General features: G+C 39.3%; 2 protein-coding genes across 4 annotated transcripts in view; both read right to left on the bottom strand.

The window, feature by feature from the left end:
- Positions 1-20,406, bottom strand: part of SH3RF3 (SH3 domain containing ring finger 3) — a 358,548-nt gene that overhangs the window by 147,880 nt on the left and 190,262 nt on the right. The gene's annotated exons all lie outside the window — the stretch shown is intronic.
- The window catches only part of LOC142141621 (uncharacterized), a 939,875-nt gene that overhangs the window by 905,241 nt on the left and 14,228 nt on the right, over positions 1-20,406 (bottom strand). The window lies entirely within an intron of this gene.

The raw sequence follows: 20,406 nt of genomic DNA, 5'->3' as shown, positions 1-20,406 counted from the left end.
CACTGATGGGTGAAAAGTAGGTTTTTCTTTTGATATCAAACCAGAATACAATCAATAAGAAATGAATGTCATTCAGACTTCAAATACTTGTTGAAGATGAAGTGACAGAGAATGTTAAAACATAAAGAGTTTGATTACAATTTCAGAACTGATTAGATAGTGTAACAAGTTTATTATTTGCCATGTCCTCATACATAGAGTTGTATATTTCACCATGTACACAAGAAACAATCTGTTACATTTAATTTACTTATCACCAATTAGTACCAACTACATACAACAGATTGTTATCACACTATTCCCATTAAAGTGAATGATGATTATTTGTCAGACTGTACTGTCCACTCCACATGTAACACTTAGTACTCTCAAGCTGTAGTTAGAAAGGCTAATTGTTTACCTCCAACACTCTTCCTCTGTTTAATCTAATGCAGTGTTGGCTAACCTGTGGCACTCCAGGTGTTGTGAAACTAAAAGTCCCAGCATGCTTTGCCTAGATATAGCAGCGGAAGGGTATGCTGGGACTTGTAGTTTCACAACACCTGGAGTGTCACAGGTTAGCCAACACTGATCTAATGTAGAGATCTGGATGGTTAATCGTTGGCTCACAATAATCTATTTTGACTCCTAAACAATAAGGAATAATGTACTTCCTATTGTAAATTATAAGATTATTAGTCACCAAGGAATTCCATGAACATATAAAAATGCATGAAGCTGTAGGAACTATGAGATGATTTCTAATCTTTTTATTAATTTACTGTAGGTGTATATTATTCTGTATAACACAAAATGTAAGGTTTTTGCTTAACACAATTAACACAGAAGTCATACAACAATCTATTTGTTATAGATTCTAAAAATATTCAGGAAATTATTAAACAGTTTGCAAACAAATAATACTGTATCAAAATAAATTAATTGTGTGATACGGGGGGGGTCTGATTTTTGCAGGTGGCTCATTAGGTAGAGCTGAATTGTAAATTGTGATTGAAATGATTAAATTATTAAATATATAATTATCACCCAACAGTGACTGAAATTAGTTTGAGGTTACTGTTTGATAATCATGTTATGAGCTATAATGAGTGTGAGTTCAGAATGGTTGATGTGGTTGCCTGTTGTTCATTTGGTTGTTTTTGTTGTGTTTATTCAGTGGTATTTAAAATTGTTGAGTTTGTAACTGTTCTGTTTTACTGATTGACAAATAATTGGTCATATTTTGGATATGGTGGTTTTCCTGTTAGAATGATTCACACATTTGGAGACTGGTCGCGATGCTTGAATTTTCATCATGGTTTTATTTTAGTTTATGAACAACAACTTCCATTTTTCTGTGTCATGGGTAATATTTTTTGTATATTAAGTTTGGGGCAATGTAGAAGTCAGGGTTTAACATTTACTCAGGAAGGTTGCATTCTTATTTGATAATTTGGTCTCCTTGTGGTGTTTTAGGTGTATCATACATTCTTGGTTTTATTTTTTGGCTGTGTAAAGGATTCTCTTCTATCCTGAATTTATTGTGCTTTTCTAAATATCCTAATTGTTGTCCTGATGAATATAACCATTCTAGGTCAAATTGTTATTTTGTGTATAATGCCCATTGTGAAAAAATACCAGATATTAAGGTAGCTGGGTTCTTAAGTGTGTCTGCTTTATATATTTCATTCTTTGCATAAAGAGTTTCTTTTGTCCAATGGATGTCTTTTATGTCACCATACGTAATTGTATGTGGTGGTTTTGAGTTTATCAATAAACGTCAATGCTTCTTAGCATGTGTTTAGGAGTATGGGGCTCATCTTTTCTCCTGACACATAGAAGGAAAGTTAACAGTGGGCGTGATTCATTAAGGAAAGTTAAGCGAAAGCAAGTAAGGCAAAAGCATGTTGCATTGGAGGCGGAGGTAACTTTAAAATGTAATGGCAGATTTATATTTGGGGTAGGGCTTGTCCTAGACCAAGCTTGGCCAACCTGTGGCTCTCCAGGTGTTGTGAAACTATAAGCCCCAGCATGCTTTGCCAGTAGGTAGCCAACCGATAGCTGGCAGGGCATGCTGGGAAATGTAGTTTCACAACAGCTGGAGAGCCACAGGTTGGCCAAGCCTGTCCTAGACCAACTTAAAATTTCAGTGTACACATAAGCTATCAAGTATGTGTGTGCTAAATAAAAAAACAGCCAGTATGTTCGTTATGTGCAAAATAATAAACTCATTTGCACCCCTTGCATTATAACATGGATTCGTCCAGGAACTTGAGTAAGAAAACTTGCTAAATTTTTTGCTTAACTTTCCTTAATGAATCAGGCCCAGTATCTCTAACTGGTCATGGTGATTTCCTGTATCTGCCTTGTGTCTTGTTTTTTTGAGAATGCCCTACAATGTTGCAATTATTTGTTTTAGTAGTATTAGCGTTCTTTTGATCTTTCATAAAGTTTACTAAAAGTTATAAAAAAGTAAGTACAGTATATTGTATGCATTATGGGTCATTTTCAGTGTAGGACACAAGATCCTTTAGGCATTTTAATTTTGTGAATTACGTAAAATATGTCCAAGTGCGCATGGGCATAACTTACTCCGGTATTTTGAGCTGCACACATCAAATACATTTGGCACTTTGTGCTTCAAGAGGCAAATCACATGCAAGTACAATACAGTAGGTGAAACAACATTAACCACTCCTGCCTGAGCTGCACACGTATTTAGGGTTAGCAATGCATCAGAAATGTTTTAAAATGGTAATTATCATTTGTCAGGAAAGGGATTTTTCTAGGGCATAACAATGCCACAAGTGGGAAAAAAGTCATGCATTTGGCCAAAATGGTCAGTGTGATAGGTCAGTAAGAATGTGACACCAAGTAATAACTGTGAATTTTGTATTTTGTGAAGTAAAGATTTAATGATAACTGCATGAAAACAAATGGCAAGGTTTATCATTTTCTGCAAAAATAAATGACTTTGCCCACTGAAAGTGCTGATAATGCAGCCAGGTAGTTGTAATTTCACAGATCATATAGTGCGTCCCAGCAAAACTATCTCTCATCTCAACTCAAGCTTCTGTCAATGCACTTGAATGGGAGAGAACCTTCACCTTGTACTAATGTGCTGTAAATTGAATGTGATTCAGCAATGACCATGACTGATGAGGGTCATAGTTTATGTTGTGTATTACTTCTTATATTAACATCTTTACTTCTCTCCATAGAGAATAACCCTCCAACTGCTTACCCCTATATTTATACAAGTTCACTATTTTACAGATTTAACATGAAATTAAAATAGGAGTGATTTATTCTTTTATAAGTTGATTTATTTTATTCCTTTATTTCAAAATATATAGAAATACATTCCATAAATAAAAGCGTTGATATGGATATTAGAATGGCAAAACATAACTTCTGTATAGATGGATCATATAGCATATAAGTAATATGATGAAAAGGCAATATACTGCAGATGGGTAATTTATAATCCAACATGATAATTTAATAATGCTTTACTGCATCATGAATTTATTGATGTGTGTTTTTATATCGGAGGTTCACACTAAGGTTTAATATCAATCTTCAATTGAATATGTGTCAGGGTTAGTTAAATAAATTTAGGTTTGAGTGGAATTCACTAAGCTATAATACAATGCGAAGTTCCACTTATACTGTCTCTGGTGCAACAAAGCTGTGATCCAGTCAGTGCTCCCAAAGACTTCATCAGTCTAATGTTGCTCCACTCCAGGTATACAATGGGGCCCTTTCAAACATAGATTTTGCTGACAAACACCTTCACTGTCAGCATCTCATTCATACACATGGAGCACGCGTGGAACCTATGAGGGCTAGATGGAGGGTGGGATCGGCACACCAAACAACAGGTGTAGCCCCTTCCACAGCTGTAATACGCTGTCTAACGGTGGCTATAATATATTATATGAACAATTCTGTGGAGAATACCAATGTGAAGAGTAGCCCGTCACAATACAGAAGGGGAGGCAGGTGGGGCTGTAGAATTATGGAGTTTCCTACTATCACAGCCTATACTTTTATTTTTCTAAAATTTGGACCATAAGACACACACATTTACTAACTAAACAAAAACTTGAATCCAACAACAGTACCGTTTTTTACTTGAATACAAATAGACATAGCCTGGATTGGGGGCATGTCAAAAGTTGATAGGACTATGAGTAGGCAGACAAACTGGTGCATTGTCTAAATGGTTCGAAGCGTGGCAAAGCAAGGCAAAAATTGACATTGGGACAGATGGGAAAGATGCAAAGCATGGAAACTCTATGTATTTGAAGTTAATATATATCTTAACCTAAATTACTCAGCTGAATATCATAAATTAAATAACTGTTGTGTTTACACTTAAGTAAATATGTCCACCATGCTTTTTTTCATTTCTCAGCAGGTTGAAGTGGTAGGAAGAAGGTGCTTAACCATCAATTAACATCAAAGTGCATTAGTGTGCTTTAATCCACATCTTGGGCCTGATTTATTAAGGATCTTAAATTAAGAAGTATCTTATTTCAGTCTCCTGGACAAAGCCATGTTACAATGCAAGGGGTGAAAATTAGTTTTCTGTTTTGCACATAAGTTAAATACTGACTGTTTTTTCATGTAGCACACAAATATCAACTTTAAATTTCAGTGTACAAATAAGCTATCAAGTATTTGTGTGATACATGAAAAAACAGTCAGTATTTAACTTATGTGCAAAACAAAAAACTAATTTTCACCCCTTGCATTGTAACATGGTTTTGTCCAGGAGACTTAAAAAAGATACTTCTTAATTTAAGAGCCTTAATGAATCAGGCCCCTTATTTTTACCAGCATTTTTAAAATAATTTTATATACATGTATGATTTGGTGTTGCTACCACAAATATGTAAAAATATACAGTATATATTCCACATCATTAATATAACATTTGTTCATCAAACTAAAAACATGGATGACTCATTTGAGCAATACCATGATCAACATGACCCGCTGACAATCAAAATGTTATACAAAATACAACAGTCTCTGTCACTTGTGATAAAGCATATTAAAGCATTTTGTAATGCTAATTAGTGCTGAATTAAGTTGATTATAGAACTATGCATATGGCACCATAATGTTAATTATTCCTATGAACAGTTACACACAGTGCACCTTCTGATGTAGAACTAGCTCAGATGAGCATGTAAGAACGTGTTTGCTGTTTCGTGGCTTGTTCTCTTACACTGAAAAAGAGTGTGACTTATTGTGAGGACACCGGGGTTAGAACCAAAGCTCACTAGATACCCTGTCCTCTAGGTCCACAGGTCACACAGGTGAGGAGACAGGAAAGAAATAATAATCCCTTTTATTAAACAAAGTGTACACACTTAGTAAAATACAACAGTGCTCCCCAAGGAGAAACTTTTTCCCCCACCAAATATATCAAGTGTCAGAAAATCACCAGTGCAAGTAAAAACTCCCCAACCAAGTCCCCAGCAGGTTACCTCCAAGCACAGAGTCCTAGCAGGCCCAAACTCCTGGTAATAACATCCACAGCTGACAATCCAAGTGGGCCACGGTTTCTGATCCTTAAGGTGGGTCTGTGTATCTTGCTGATCCCAGCGGCTCGGCCAACTCTCCACCAGCTTGGTGGGACCCTTTGTATAGTCTCCCTACCGATATAGGCTCACAAATTCCCCAGAATCTGCGAGTGTCTCCCGATGGAGTGGTAACAGAATCAGTCCTAGAGGTACACTGTCCGATCTCTGTCAAGAAGCTCCTGCCTTAAGCATTCCTTTAAGGCCCTGCAAGAATATGGTTACTCTCCAACAGTCCAAGTCCTCACTGTCTCAAGATTCTCCAACAACTCCCCTTTTGTCCCTTCCACAACCCCCCACTCATTGTCCTCTTGTGATTGGTGGTGTGAAGAGTTTGGGTGGTAACAGGGGTGGAAATAGTGCATGACATCAGTGGTCTCCCCCCCCTGCGGTGATGGTGCCATTCGGACTGTGTTGCAGACTTGCTAGAACAATAGTTAGAAAACAGGGAGAGACCCCCTCCTGATTTTAGATAAGGTCCTGACCCTCCTCTTTTTAACCCGTTCCACTACTTTTTGATGTCACAGGGTCCACAGCTGATTCACACTTCCTATGAGCTGCCTCTCCCCTCCCTCTCTGGACACCACAGCAATAACAGATCTGGCCACCGGGCGGCATTTAATAACAGAGTGGGCCATGGTTGTTCAGTTGGCCCACTGAGGACAGACCGGGTTGGCAGGATATTCTCAATATAAGGCCCGGGTCTGTCACACTTATAGAGAACGGACAAGAGAAAAACAAACATTTAGGAGCACCACTGACTCTATTAAGAGATAAAGGACACTTGGTATTGTATGCATGGTATTCCTTATATGCATATGTGTTTTTATAATCACAATAGCTTTATGAAGTGCTCACCACTCACCTTAGATACAAGTGAGGTTTCCAAGCAAACTATTTAATCTCTGACCATATTCCTAATCACTTATCACGCACATCTGTAAATGCACGATAAATGTATTCTTTGTTCAGTGTGGAATTCTGAGCAGACAGTTCTGGATGCCATATTGATTAAGATGTTTTTTTTTTACTATAGTATATACAGTGGAGGGTTCTTATAGCTTAAGCAAGCACTCCCTAACTATATGTCATGTCCAAAAGCTGAAGTCAAGAGTTATATACTGTAGCCAATAGCAATGTAATGATTGCCAATTCATTTATGTGGCTTGCTTGAACTAGTTCAATATCTTTATTTTTTTCATTTTACTTTGCTAATTTGTAGTTTTCTCCTATTACTAAAATAATAGACTACATCATGCTGCAGCAGAAGCAAACATTACCAGGGTACCCCACTGTGCGTTGTGTAACTGCATGAACTAATAAATATCATATATCAAATATAATGTGCCTCTTCAGATCTGTACAGAAATATATTCTGATAAAAATGTTCCGTTACAGTGGAAAGTAGTTTTTGATGCTAGGAAAAACAAGTAGGAATAAGATATGAACATGTATAATACATTATACATATCTAATGTAATTTAATTAAACTACAAAAAAGTTTCTTATAAAGTACTGTCACATATAGAATATTAGTATGAAACACATAGATCTGGACATAATGCTAGGTATGTCAAATCTGGTCTAGAAACAATGCGGTCTTCAGTGCAAGCTGAAATTGTGCACTGACTAAGAACGAACATATTTATTTAAAAAAGTAGGATGTGTGTGGGTAAAACTAAATGTAAGTGGAGAAACAAAACAGATAATACACTGCCTGCCATTGCAACATTTGGCCTGGTGCATACACAAATAGATTTGGTACCACAGCACCCCCCAACAACCGCCTAGCAACTGTGCCTGTCCGCCTGATAAGCATGGCTATGGACTATTCATTTCACTTCTCTATTTTCTCTCATGCTTTTCAGAAGTCTTGCATAGAAATATACTACATGAATGTGTGCATGGACTTGTATGTCCAATAAAGAGCTCTACAGACCTACAGATTCTAAATACAGTCAGTAAATAGCTACAAAAGCCCATAGGTTCTATATGAACTAAGTACAACAAGAAAGCTCCACTCATCTCATACAGCCAGTATTCTGCCAAAAATATACAATTAAGTGAAAAACAGAAATAAATAAGGTTTGTCTACACATAAACCATGCAAACAGCACATAATGATACAGTTACGTATACCTCCCAACCACCCCAATTTAGGCGAGACAGTCCCGATTTCAGGGCTCTGTCCCAACATCCAAATTGGGACACCTTTGTCACAAATGGTTGGAAGGCCGGAGATATTCTGTTCACTAGTGAACGGGCGCCGTAAGCACTGGTGTGCACGGCACTTAAGGGGTTTGTAGGGGAGGGAAGGACAGAATAGGGCGTCAAAAGTGCTAGCCACGCCCAGTGTGTGTGGCCACGCCCTGTCCCTATGCTGGCGGGACAAATGTTGGTAGGTATGGTTGTGCATGGTAAGCAATATATAAGCACTATACTTTAAAGGACCACTAAATCTAATATACAAATTGATTTATGCAATAGAGCAATTAATATCATTTACAAATATATATGCAGAAGACTCAGGAGCATATAAAAGCTGAATGCATTTGAGATACATGTGTGATCTCGAGGGGGGATTTTTCCTGTACACAACACACTTCCTACCACTAATCTCATTGAAACACAAAGGAGCTGGTCACCTATAGCCACATTTAGTAGAAATGCAGATAGAAGAGAGCAATAGATAGTTAGATAGATCAATCTTGGAAAAAGATCAGCACTACAGGTGAATAAACAAGCAGAATGCAATGCTTTGGTTTACAAAGAGACCTTTATCAAGTGTGTCATTAATACATGAATATATAGTGGCGTAAGAGAATATAGTACAAAGCTAAGTTTGCTGTGACAATACTGACAATGCCTCTTCCTTATGATTCCACAGTATTAATGATAGGATAGGACTGAAAGCTAATCACACAATCTGGCTATGAACTGTTGTAGTACTTCACTGGCAATGTAAGAATGGAGGGAAGCCAAGTTTTAGTAGTTCAGTACCATGGACAGCAATATTGCTTTCACTAGGAGAATTGTTAAACAGCAAACAATTCACAGGTACAATGCAAGAGAACTACTCAGTACAGACACAGACAGAAGACACAGCCACACAACACTCTATATCCCCTCGGTCCATGTCCCCTCAGATTCAATTCTAGATGGCAAAGTTTCAAAATGGTGTCTCAACATACAGTAGCATATAGAAGTAGAGTTAAGCCTGATGTGCCTGATTTATCAAGGAATGCAAAGTGAGCTCAATTTGTGTTTTATGTTTAAATGGACAAAAATTACACACACACCCGTATTCAAGTACAAGCGGATATGAAGAAACATTTCCATTTGAATACAGGTATACAAGTACGCTACGACTATGCAGCAATTGCCGTAGACCGGCACAACACACTGCAGGATACGCACAATACATGTGTGCAATATAAAGTCGCATCAGACTGCACAGAAAAAAAATACATTAACACTTGTTAATACTATTGTCATTAATTAAAATACATTTTAAAAAAAACATTTATTTAACATTAAATACATATATTAGCTTGGACTTAATGCCTACTATACATAAAATGCATTTTTACAGTTGCTCTTAATTGCAAACACATCTTCTGGCATGTATACGTGTCCGTCATCACTATCAATTGGCACTTACACCCGCTCTGTAGCTGGTGCAAGTGAATCGGCTAAAAATCACGTACTTCAGAGATGCCCAGGGCTTGAATTGAATGAATGTGCGTGTGGTCAACCGCGTCACGCCCTTACTGTAAATATCCTACTTGCATACGCCCCTTCCCTCCCCTGTTTCGCTCATGAAATTGTAGGCTGTCAGACGTATCACTTGCATCCAAACCTGAATTGCAATCACTTATGTTCACTGGTGTAAAGTCCGTTTCTGAGCACGCACAGAGCAATTTCATGCAAAATACGGCGCACAATGAGACTTACATTCCTTAATGAATCAGGCCCGATGTGCGTAAAATAAGCATATGTTTTTGTGATATCCAGTTGGCGTTACAGATTTACCTACAAGATATTAGACAATTGAACCCATGTGGAAAAAGTATAAAATGCTGTCATAGGAAGAACTGTAACTTACTGGTGAAAATCTTGTTTCATTAGTTGCAAATATTGAAATAAAATCTGTTATTTTATAGTCAGCAAACAGTGCAAATACAGGCAGGGCACATGTCTTCAAAGTCACGCCATTAAATGGATGGTCTAAATTGTAATCTATGAGAGCACCAACATTTGGCTTCAAGTTGGATGTCCACCCGTTTGTGTAGCCTAAATCATGAAAATTTGCACTGCTCATGTCCACAAGTAGAGCATACACAAATGCATGTATGCAGAGTAGCACATATCTGACCCTTGCATCTCCGTACAACTGGCGAGGTGGAACCGGGGGGGGGGGGGGGGGGGTAGAGGTCTACAGTAGCTTGAGTACAGTAAAAGTGTGTTCACACACGTGTGTGTGACCAGCAGTGAGATGCATACACACATGTCAAGACCCATAGCTTTAGCATCTGCTAGAGGACAAGTGCAAATACATCCCTAAGATGATGACTGTCGCCAACTCTAGCTAGCCACTTCTAGGTTGCTGTTAGGTGCTTTCTTCATCCATCGTGCATTTTGTGGGCGTATTTTAAATATAATTTATGTGCTAATTATATTCATATGTGGGAAGGATTATTATATCCCTTGTATTATATCAAGCCTAATAGGCAATGTGTTTTATGCTATCAAATATTACCAAACTATTCTTGTGCTTACGACCTGGTTGTGTGTATGTGTATGTGATGCGTGCGGATCAGCATATGGGTGTAAATATGCTATTTTTATGGCCGGCTTTTTTTTTATAGAGTAAATAATGACTTACATTCATACAACTCAGCATCAGGCCCAATAAGTGCAAACACTGCTTATAGGAAGCTCAGTTGCAGAAATAATGTTGTCAATTGATATTAGAGGTTAACCCTAAATCAGTGGTTCCCAAACTTTTGCAGTTCGCAGCACCCTTAGAGTCTCCATAATTTTTTCATGGCACCCCTCCAAAATAATTACTGAGCAGTCCTGTTTTAGAAGTAATTGGGTCAAAAACATGTAATAAGTATTTAGGTCAGGACAGAAATACTTATTTAGTTGTATGCAAAAATCCCCCCTCTGCATCCAGACCACTGCCCCCTCTGCATCCAGTCACTCTCCCCCCTCTAATGCTGTCCCTTCTGCCCTCTCACACTGCCCCCTCTCACGCTGTCCCCCTCCTCTGCCCTCTGTCACACTGCCCCCTCTCACGCTGTCCCCTTCCTCTGGCCTCTGTCACGCTGTCCCAAACTGCTAGAACAGGCCCTGAAATCACTAAGCCACACCACCTGTAAATAGAGACAGTGCCATGAAAAGGAAACTATTGGCGTGTATGCATGTAAAAAGAAGTATCATTATCTGATACAATATTTACACACAGCAATTATTAAAACAGTCTAGTCCGTAACACTAAATCAGTTTGGTATACTTTTTAATATAACCAGGTACTTGATAATATTAACTACACAAGAATGTAAGGACTCAAGGGCAGCGTTCTCCCTACCCTTTGTCTCCTGTCCGTATGTCCTTGTTACATTGTACCGTACACTGCATATGGTAGACTGTATTGTGTTATTTACTATGTTAGCTGTGTGTAATGTTGTATTTGTTTTATTCTAATTCGCGACTTGGTATTATCTGGATTATGTATTATTGTATACTGTATGTATTTGTTTTGTATTGATATACCCTGGCTGTACAGCGCTGCAGAATCTGTGGAATAAATAAACCATTATTATGAACTACTATTACATTTACTGTATAATTGTGGTAGTTACAGTATTTTGATTACCAGTAATGTTATGCTTACTTGTTATTCATTAATATTATATATCTGCATTAGTGCAAAAATACTTAATCTGAGCAATGTTATAGTCAGCGATCAATGTAGTAAAACAGTTAAATTCATAATGATTTAAGAAATCCGTGTCATCTGAGATTGTTTCCTACTTGAGTTTCAAATTAACTTGATCCAGGATTGGAACCTTACCCAGTTTATCAAACAGAGACAGCTCATTAATTGCGTTTGCCTGACACACACTCTCCCTGCAGTGATTAAGAGACACTTTACAGTGTGAATGTGCTGACATGAGCTCCTCCTTCAGGGTACAATCTTATTATTCAGTCTCGTCCTTCAGTGCCACCGGACCTTTCTGTGAGATATCCTTTCATGACAGATGATTAAGCTGTAAAGACAACACTGTAACATATCCTGTCCTCACCTCAAATGTATTCCTAAGAGTGATATCAATCTGTCCATCTCAAATAGGCAAATACTTATATTTCACAAGAGAAGCTTGAAAAAAAAATATCATCAGACAGGTTTCTATAAAACTAACGTACTATTCTATTGGGTTGAGGTGTTGGATGCCCTCTGGCTTTGACCACTGGTGGATATAAATGGAGCTGAGAGGCTGCTATAGGTCCACAGCTCTTGGTGAGAAGGAAAGGACAAGGCTGCTCCAATGACATTTCCTCTCCTGTCAACATACGGCCGATTCTACCCTATACTATAGTATAACTAATAAAAGTAAGGGGACATTAGAGCTTTCCTTATTTTTTGTATGGAATACATAAACTAAATATAACACTTATTTAGTTGTGCCTCTTTTTGAGGATTCCATATTAATTCAGACGCTTTAAAACTATTTTTCCTCTGATGAAAATCCAGATTTATGCAGACTTTTTAGGCTCACTTGTGGGTCTGTAAAGTTTTGCAGGATCCCATAAAGCCACTCAGACCATAAAATATCCACAATCTCCTCTCCTTCCAGCTCATTAAAATATCCTGTCCTATAAACCTAAATCTCATTTTTGCAGGACTGCCACGGAGAACACATTTGCCACCACCTTCATCCATCAAACTTGCAGATTATGTCATGGCTGCCTTGATGTGAAAATCCATGTGCCCTGTATGCACTTGGCTTGTAAATGTTGTTCAGTAGCATAGAAATAAAATGAGTGTCCAATTCGCTGCGGATTAGCTTTATAAATGACCATCAATGCTTTCTGTACCAGTGCTAGTGTTATAGCATGTGAAAGATGGGGGCAGCACCGGCAGCACGGTGGCTTAGTGGTTAGAACTTCTGCCTCACAGCACTGGGGTCATGAGTTTGATTCCCAACAATGGCCTTATCTGTGCGGAGTTTGTATGTTCTCCCTGTGGGTACTCCAGAAACATACTAGTAGGTTAACTGGCTGCTATTAAATCAACCGTAGTCTCCTTCTGTCTGTGTGTGTCTGTTGGGGAATTTAGACTGTAAGCTCCAATGGGACAGGGACTGATGTCAGTGAGCTCTCCGTACAGCACTGTGGAATTAGTGTCACTATATAAATAGCTGATGATGATAGATTATTTTATTTTTATTGTAGCTTCTATTCTGTAACTAAGACTTCATTCATCTGTCCCATGTGTTCCTGTTAGACATGCAGCTACAGGAAAGTATGTTCCTTTCTCTCTTCTTATGAAACAGAGCAGGTGTTTTGATGGCCATGTGGGATGCATGCAGAATTTAGGAAATTTTGGCTAAGGGATTGTGAATGGTCCTTAAGGTACTGCGTGCTGGGCAAAGGAAAGCAACGTTTGCTGCCAGAGGTGCTTTGGTGTGAACAATATTTGGTAACAGTAAATGGATTGCTAATGTTAAAGCTCTGCCCAACACAACTGTACCACTGAAAATGGGCGGAGATTTGTGCTAGATATAAGAATAGGGCTAATGTTAGTATAGGGCTAGATAGGTGTTAATTTACTGCTATGTGTTATGTTTATAGCTAAGAGGGATTGAAGATTGAAGGAAAAAAAATACAAAATGAGAAGATGGATAAAGTGTTATGGGCAACAAAAACCAATAGATATACAAGAGAGGAGAGAGATGGTGAAATAGAGAAAATGTGGGTTTGAGACAGGACATGTAATGAGTATGAGAGACAGTAAGGCTGAAAGGGAATTTATAGGAACAGAATATGGCACTGACATGTGGGGAGAAAGCTACTGCAACAAGGTATTTATAAAGCTGGAATTCATATTTTCTATTATTCCATAATCCTCAGGGAACTCCTGATCGGATGTTGCAGAAAAATGTAAAAATGATCTCTCAGGAATTGAAGAAATGTGACAACAATAAACCGATATACTTCAGAGGGGAAAGAAAGTGGAGACAGATATATATTGCATTCATTATTTTCCTCTTGTTTATAATTATCTTTTTAATAAACAAGTTACATATTGTGGCATTGCTCATGCTGGGATTTGGTGTCCTCATGATGCACTCTGTAACCTCAGCCGCCTGTGCAGATGAGAATTCATAAGTCTGCTTACTGGTAATCTCCATGTTGTTTTTACTCCCATGCCAGTGATCCCCATTTAATGACTGGGTTTCATTTCGTACCTTTTCAGTTAATAGAACAAACACATCCTTCAGCAACCACGCTGTATTTATAGCTGGAAACATTTCACTGTAGGAAGATTGTGTTGTAAACGCTGCTGTGTGTGCTACAATTTGGAGACTATACGGAGAGTAGAAAAGAGCAGACAAACCGCAATGCCACATAAACATGTATCAACGTTTATCTAATACTGAGCTGTACAATACGCATAAAATAACTGGAGTGTTTATATTTAAATGTTAACTAAATGTTTTAGAACTATGGTTACATTCTGTAAGTAGCATCCCAAGTGCACCTAGCAAGCATCCAGCAAGGATCGCCCCTGCCTAGTTACACAAATTACAAGATGCTAAATGTTGCACCTTTATAGGCATCACCTTCTTGTTCACTCTTGCAAAAATGACACCACAGTACTGGACCCCCAATTTTCACTTTTAGAAAGTACCTTTAATGTTCTATTAAACAAAAATAAACAGATAAGCTGATAACAATGCCTTTAAACTTAAGCCTTTAAATATCAAAAGAAAAATCGACAGAAAACAAACACCTGAAGATTATAATTTAGGTACATGAATGTCATGTACATGGCATAAAGCTAAGCAAATGTAGATCAATTGACCTCTGTCTCTTTCTTTGATTAAATGTATTATTTTAACTTATTACTGACATTAAGGATAATGTGAGGCCCTTTTGAAAGTTAGAGGGCTGCACCAAGTGCCCCTCAAAGCGTTTCTGGTTGTCCACCACTGGCTAAGCCCATATGCTATCTGTAATGATCTGATGATAATGATAGATGCCAACATCTAAATATAGCTCTCACAGGTACTGTGCAGTTGCAGATGCGTTTAAGCATGCCATGAAGACTACAATCCAAGCAGAGCTCACTGTATCAAAATCCTCATCATGAGATGTTCTCTGGACATGATTGTTACTTTTTTCTAACTTAAGTCACATTCTTAGAAATATTATTGTAAAAAACCTAGATAAAAAATATAATGTGAAGTGAATTCAGTATACAGAATAAGTACAGTTGATCCATTTTGAAAAACAGGGACATTTCCATGGACAATAATGTGGAACAGTTGACAAGTGTGCTATATGAATGTGAGATCAAACAGTCCTCTAGGATTAAGCCCACAGGGCCGCCTAGAGGGGTTGGGGGCGGGTACTAATTACCCAGGCCCGGACATGCCAGAGGGCCCGGCCCGGGCCCTCACTGCCGATGCTTTTTTTTTTTTTTAAGCTATATATTTTTTTCTTTTGTCTTTTCCTTGGGTGGGGGCTGGTGGGGTGGCACCACCCCATTTGTTGGTGGGGGGAGTAGGGTAGTTAACAAAAAAAAAACAACATATATTCACGTGATCGCTTCTCCGACGTCCCTCTTCCCTCCTCCGTTCACACTGAATGTTGGGTGTGGCGTCATCAAGTCACGGCCAACATTCAGTGAGGAGCGGAGCAGAGAGGACCCAGCAAGAAGACAGAAGAGAAGAAAATATATGAAATAAGCTAATACAGAGGTAAAGGATCGGAGGCAAGGGGAGGAAAACAGAAAAGCACAGTGTGATGAAAACGGGGGGGAAGGCACAATGTGATGAAAACGGGGGGGAAGGCACAGTGTGATGAAAACAGGGGGGGAAGGCACAGTGTGATGAAAAAGGGGGGAAAGGCACCGTGTGATGAGAAAGGGGGGGGGGAGGCACAGTGTGATGAGAAAGGGGGGGGAAAGGCACAGTGTGATGAGAAAGGGGGGGGGGGAAGGCACAGTGTGATAAGAAAGGGGGGGAAGCACAGTGTGATGGGAAAGGAGGGAAGCCCAGTGTGATGAAAAAAGGGGGTAAATACACAGTGTGATGAAAAAGGGGGGGAAGCACAGTGTGCTGAAAAAAAAGGTGGTGAAAGGCTCAGTGTGATGAAAAATGGGGGAAGGCCCAGTGTGATGAAGGGGGGGAGGCACAGTGTGATGAAGAGGGGGAAGGAAGCAGCATGGCACAGTGTGATGAAAAAGGTGGGAAGCAGCACAGCACAGTGATAAAGGAGAGGGGGGTGCAGCATGACACAGTGGTGAAGGAGAGGGGGGAACAGCATGGCACAGTGATGAAGGCGGGGAGCAGCATGGAACAGTGTGATGAAGGGGGGCCAAGTGAAGGGGGGAAAAGCAGCATGGTCAGCGAAATGTGATCATAAGGTGTCACAGCGTGGTGGTGATAAAGGGGCACAGTAATGTGTGTGTGATGGCACAGGGGCCTTGTGGCAATGTAGTGTGTGTGAGTGTAGGTGGTGGCTAATTAATGGGTGCTATTTTGTTTGTGGGGTGATGGCGGGGCAATTTAATAGTGGGGACTATTAATTTAAGATGGGGTGGTTTGGGGGCTATTGAATGTGAGGATGAGTTTGGGGAGAATGAGGTCTCTTTATTAAATGTGACTATGACTTCTTTAATGGCAGTGATGGTAGCAGGAAATAGGTATATTTATGAAATGTAAATACTATTAATTTATTGCTGGGGCTGTTTGAAGGGAGGGAAGTAGGTTTATTTATTAAATGTGAATACTATTATTTTAATGTTGGGGCTGGAGGAAGGCCTAATTATTACTCGTGGGTGGTATTGATTTAATGCCTGGGTTGGTTGGAAATTTGTAAATATACTCATTTTTTTCAAATAGGGCCCCCAACATTCCAGGATCCAGACAAGCCACAACTTAAGAAATCAGCAGCCGCAGGTGGTGAAAGTGACAAGAACAGGTAAGAGGGTCCAAAATCTTCCAAGCAACTCATGCGTGTTCTCCTAATGTTTCAATTCTAGAGACTCACTATAAGGTACTTACCAGGTGATACAGATGCCCGGCTTATCTGGCGAGGGTTTTCCGCGGGGTGCCCGACACCTGTTGGAGATGTAACCAGGGACCTGGTTCTCTTTTGCATATCTGGTGGGACTGCCCCATGTTGCAAACATTCTGGTCCCGGGTGGTGAGCATTACATGGAAGTTGCTAGGCCAAAGTATACCCAACACTCCGGTGTTCTGGCTATTAAATAAAGTTGACATGCCTCTATCACGCTTTAAAAAATCTCTTTTAAAATTTATAATCTCTGCAGCTAAGGCAGTAATTCCAGTGAAATGGAGATCATCTACAACTCTGAGTATTTGGGACTGGTCAAATAGATTGGAACATTATAGTATTATGGACGAGATACACCTTTCAGATGCAGACTCGTTTGAAACGTATTATGCCATTTGAGTCCCATGGTTAGACCTCTTAGATTCCCCAGAGTCTCCGATTTGACAAATTGATTGGTTAGGTTCTATTTTGCATCCAAATACTGGCTTGGTGAGGTGGGACATGTGGGTTTGTTTTGTGTTTGCCTGATACACTTCTTGCTGGGTTAGCGGAGCTTTGAATGGAATTGAGGTCTTGAGTGAGGAGTTTTGCTAGATTCCCACCCCCCCTCCCTTCCCCAACGGTCATCCTTTCCCCTTTTCCCTTTGTCTTTGTCTGTGTGTTACATTTTACGAGGTTATTAGCAGCTGCATGTATGGTTTGGCGCATTCCCTTTTCTAGATTTTTGAGTATATTGTGGCCTGGTGCCACAATGTCATTCTTTTATTGTCAATAGCCTACCATGCCATTTTGTTGGATGTGCATTTATAACCTGTCTATGTTGTTGAAACTACACTATGGTGCTAGATGTCCTGAAAGTCAGGAGTGCACAAAAATTAGGTTTTTTTTTCTGTAGGAGGGTGGCCTAGTGCTTTTCACCTCATAGCCTCGCCCCAATGATGCACAGCCATGCCCACAATCATATGAACACACCCAAGTCCACTGAGGCAAAAAATTTTAACATGCTCAACTATGAGGGGGGCCCCATGAAGTTGTTGTCCCGGGGCTTTGAATTCCTCTTGGTAGCCCTCTAAGCCCAAGACAGAATTTTTATGGCTGCTCTTTCCCACACATATATAGATCATCCTCCAGAGCAATACATAAGGACACTCACCAAAAACACAACTAACAAAGAAAACAACTTTACTCAATGGGGTTGAACATTCAACTAGAGAAGGGGCACACAAAGCGAGAAACTTGAAGCTATCCACTCCAATGACATTGGATTAAAAGCATTCCCGTACATACGATTAGATCCAGATTACACTGGTTCTATTATCGATTGTCACACCACTAGATTTCTCCTCAACATTGAAGAAGCACAGTGTACAGTGGCAACAAGCAAAGTAGATAAGAAGCAATCAAAAATGGTAACCAGGTAAGTTACTGAACTTACAAACTATCATAGACAGCCTTAAGTACTATATCACCAACTTTATATAATGATTCAGTCCTCCAAGTGCAGTCTCATCACTTTCAAAACAAATATGTAGTATATATTTATATATTTATATATATATACTAGCTGAAGTACCCAGCGTTGCCCGGGTTTAACTCTTCAAGTTATTAAGTCATGAAAGAGTTGGATGTAATTGTCAATCTTATAAAAATAATTAGCAGCTTAGCAGCTCTTCCAACACACCCATGAGGTGGCTGCCCAGTAACATTTTTGGTTTTATATTAAATGTCATCCAAATCCATCCAGTGGAAGGCCAAGGACAGGCTCCCCGGGTTAAAGTTCTGCCCAGCGTACACCAACAGCAGGACCAACGGGGACCCTAACCCCACTAAAATCTGTCCAGTATCCAACTGGACCATCTTGCATTGGTTTCATGCCAATCGGTGCAGAAGTGTCCAAGTAAAGGCTCAGAACATCTGCTGTCCAACTTTCCCTTTCTATACCACTTGTGCTGCGACTGGTTTTTGGGGGTTGTTTTCTCAGTGAGCTTACGGGGCTTGCTCTGCTTATTTTATTCATATTTTGCCTTTCTGCCATGTCAGACAAGGGAGCTTTTCAATATTTGCCATTTAGAACCTAAGATTTGTTGCTTTGTCACGTTGTCGTTATGTCGTGTTGTCTCAAGGTTTCCTTACAGCAGTCATCATTACAGCAGTCATTAATGATGTTTTCAATATTTGTCGCTTTGTCGCATTACCGCTACGTGGTCTAATAACTTACTTTTTTAATACTAAATAACTATGTAAGATTTGGCAGCTTTACCTTGAGAGCTGTGGAAGATATTCGCCAACAAACAAACTTATTTTTCATAACTAAAAGCTATTGGTGGTAATCTCCAAGTGACATCAAGAAAATGACGTGATGGGAGCTGGTTGGGCGCTCCTGTTCCTTCACTGTTAAAAGGAAATAATTTATAATCGTGAAATTGCAGCAGAGTGTATCCAACCATCTATTCATTATTAGTGTATCCAAGTGTACACAATCTTTATATTGTACATTCTCACAGTGGCCTAGTGGTTACCACTTCTGCCTCACAGCACTGGGGTCATGAGTTCGATTCCCGACCATGGCCTTAGCTGTGTGGAGTTTGTATGTTCTCCCCGTGTTTGCGTGGGTTTCCTCCGGGTGCTCCGGTTTCCTCCCACACTCCAAAAACATACTGGTAGGTTAACTGGCTGCTGTCAAAATTGACCCTAGTCTCTCCCTCTGTGTCTGTCTGTCTGTGTCTGAGTGTGAGTGTGTGTCTATATTAGGGAATTTAGACTGTAAGCTCCAATGGGGCAGGGACTGATGTGAGTGAGTTCTCTGTACAGCGCTGCGGAATTAGTGGCGCTATATAAAATAAATGATGATGATGAAGCAGAGGTGTCTTCCTTCCTCCAAATTTGTTACCACCAGCACGCCCATGCCTTTTCTCCCCTTCTCTTTTAAGGAATCTGAACCTGTTTGCTGCGCCTACTATACTAGGTACTGGCTCAGCTAGTGCTATTTTACTTCCTTTTACTTTACTTTTTTACTCCCTTTTATTTCCCCCTTTTCCCATGCCTTATTCCCCTTCCTCCTCATTGCTACTTACCTAGTTCTGTCCATTTTATTGTTGTCATTGCACTGTTTTGTCTGTAATGTTTTGCCCTGTTCTTCCAGGTTATGACTTACTGTATATTCTCTGTACGATGCTAAGGACCTCTTGTGGCACCATATAAATAAAGGATAATAACAATAATGAAATATTCATTATTAGGGTGTCCAACCAACTATTATGTTTTTATAACATTCCTATCTTAAATATTTGGTTAAAGAAAAATAAGATTACTAGGCATTCTCCTAACACTAATATTAAATGAATAACTCACCACAATAATAATTCATATAGTAAGTCTATGTAGTAAGTCTATCAATTCTGCACACCCTGCGATTGGATATTTGCCTATTTTAATTGTAAATTGCTAAATAAATTTGAGGTATGGGTCAACACTGCAAACGTAAAAATAAAAAAAAGAGTTGCCCTGAGCCGGATTAGAA

The sequence above is a fragment of the Mixophyes fleayi genome, chromosome 2, assembly GCF_038048845.1.
Source record: "Mixophyes fleayi isolate aMixFle1 chromosome 2, aMixFle1.hap1, whole genome shotgun sequence".
Taxonomy (NCBI): domain Eukaryota; kingdom Metazoa; phylum Chordata; class Amphibia; order Anura; family Limnodynastidae; genus Mixophyes; species Mixophyes fleayi.
This window is presented reverse-complemented; position numbering and strand designations above follow the sequence as displayed.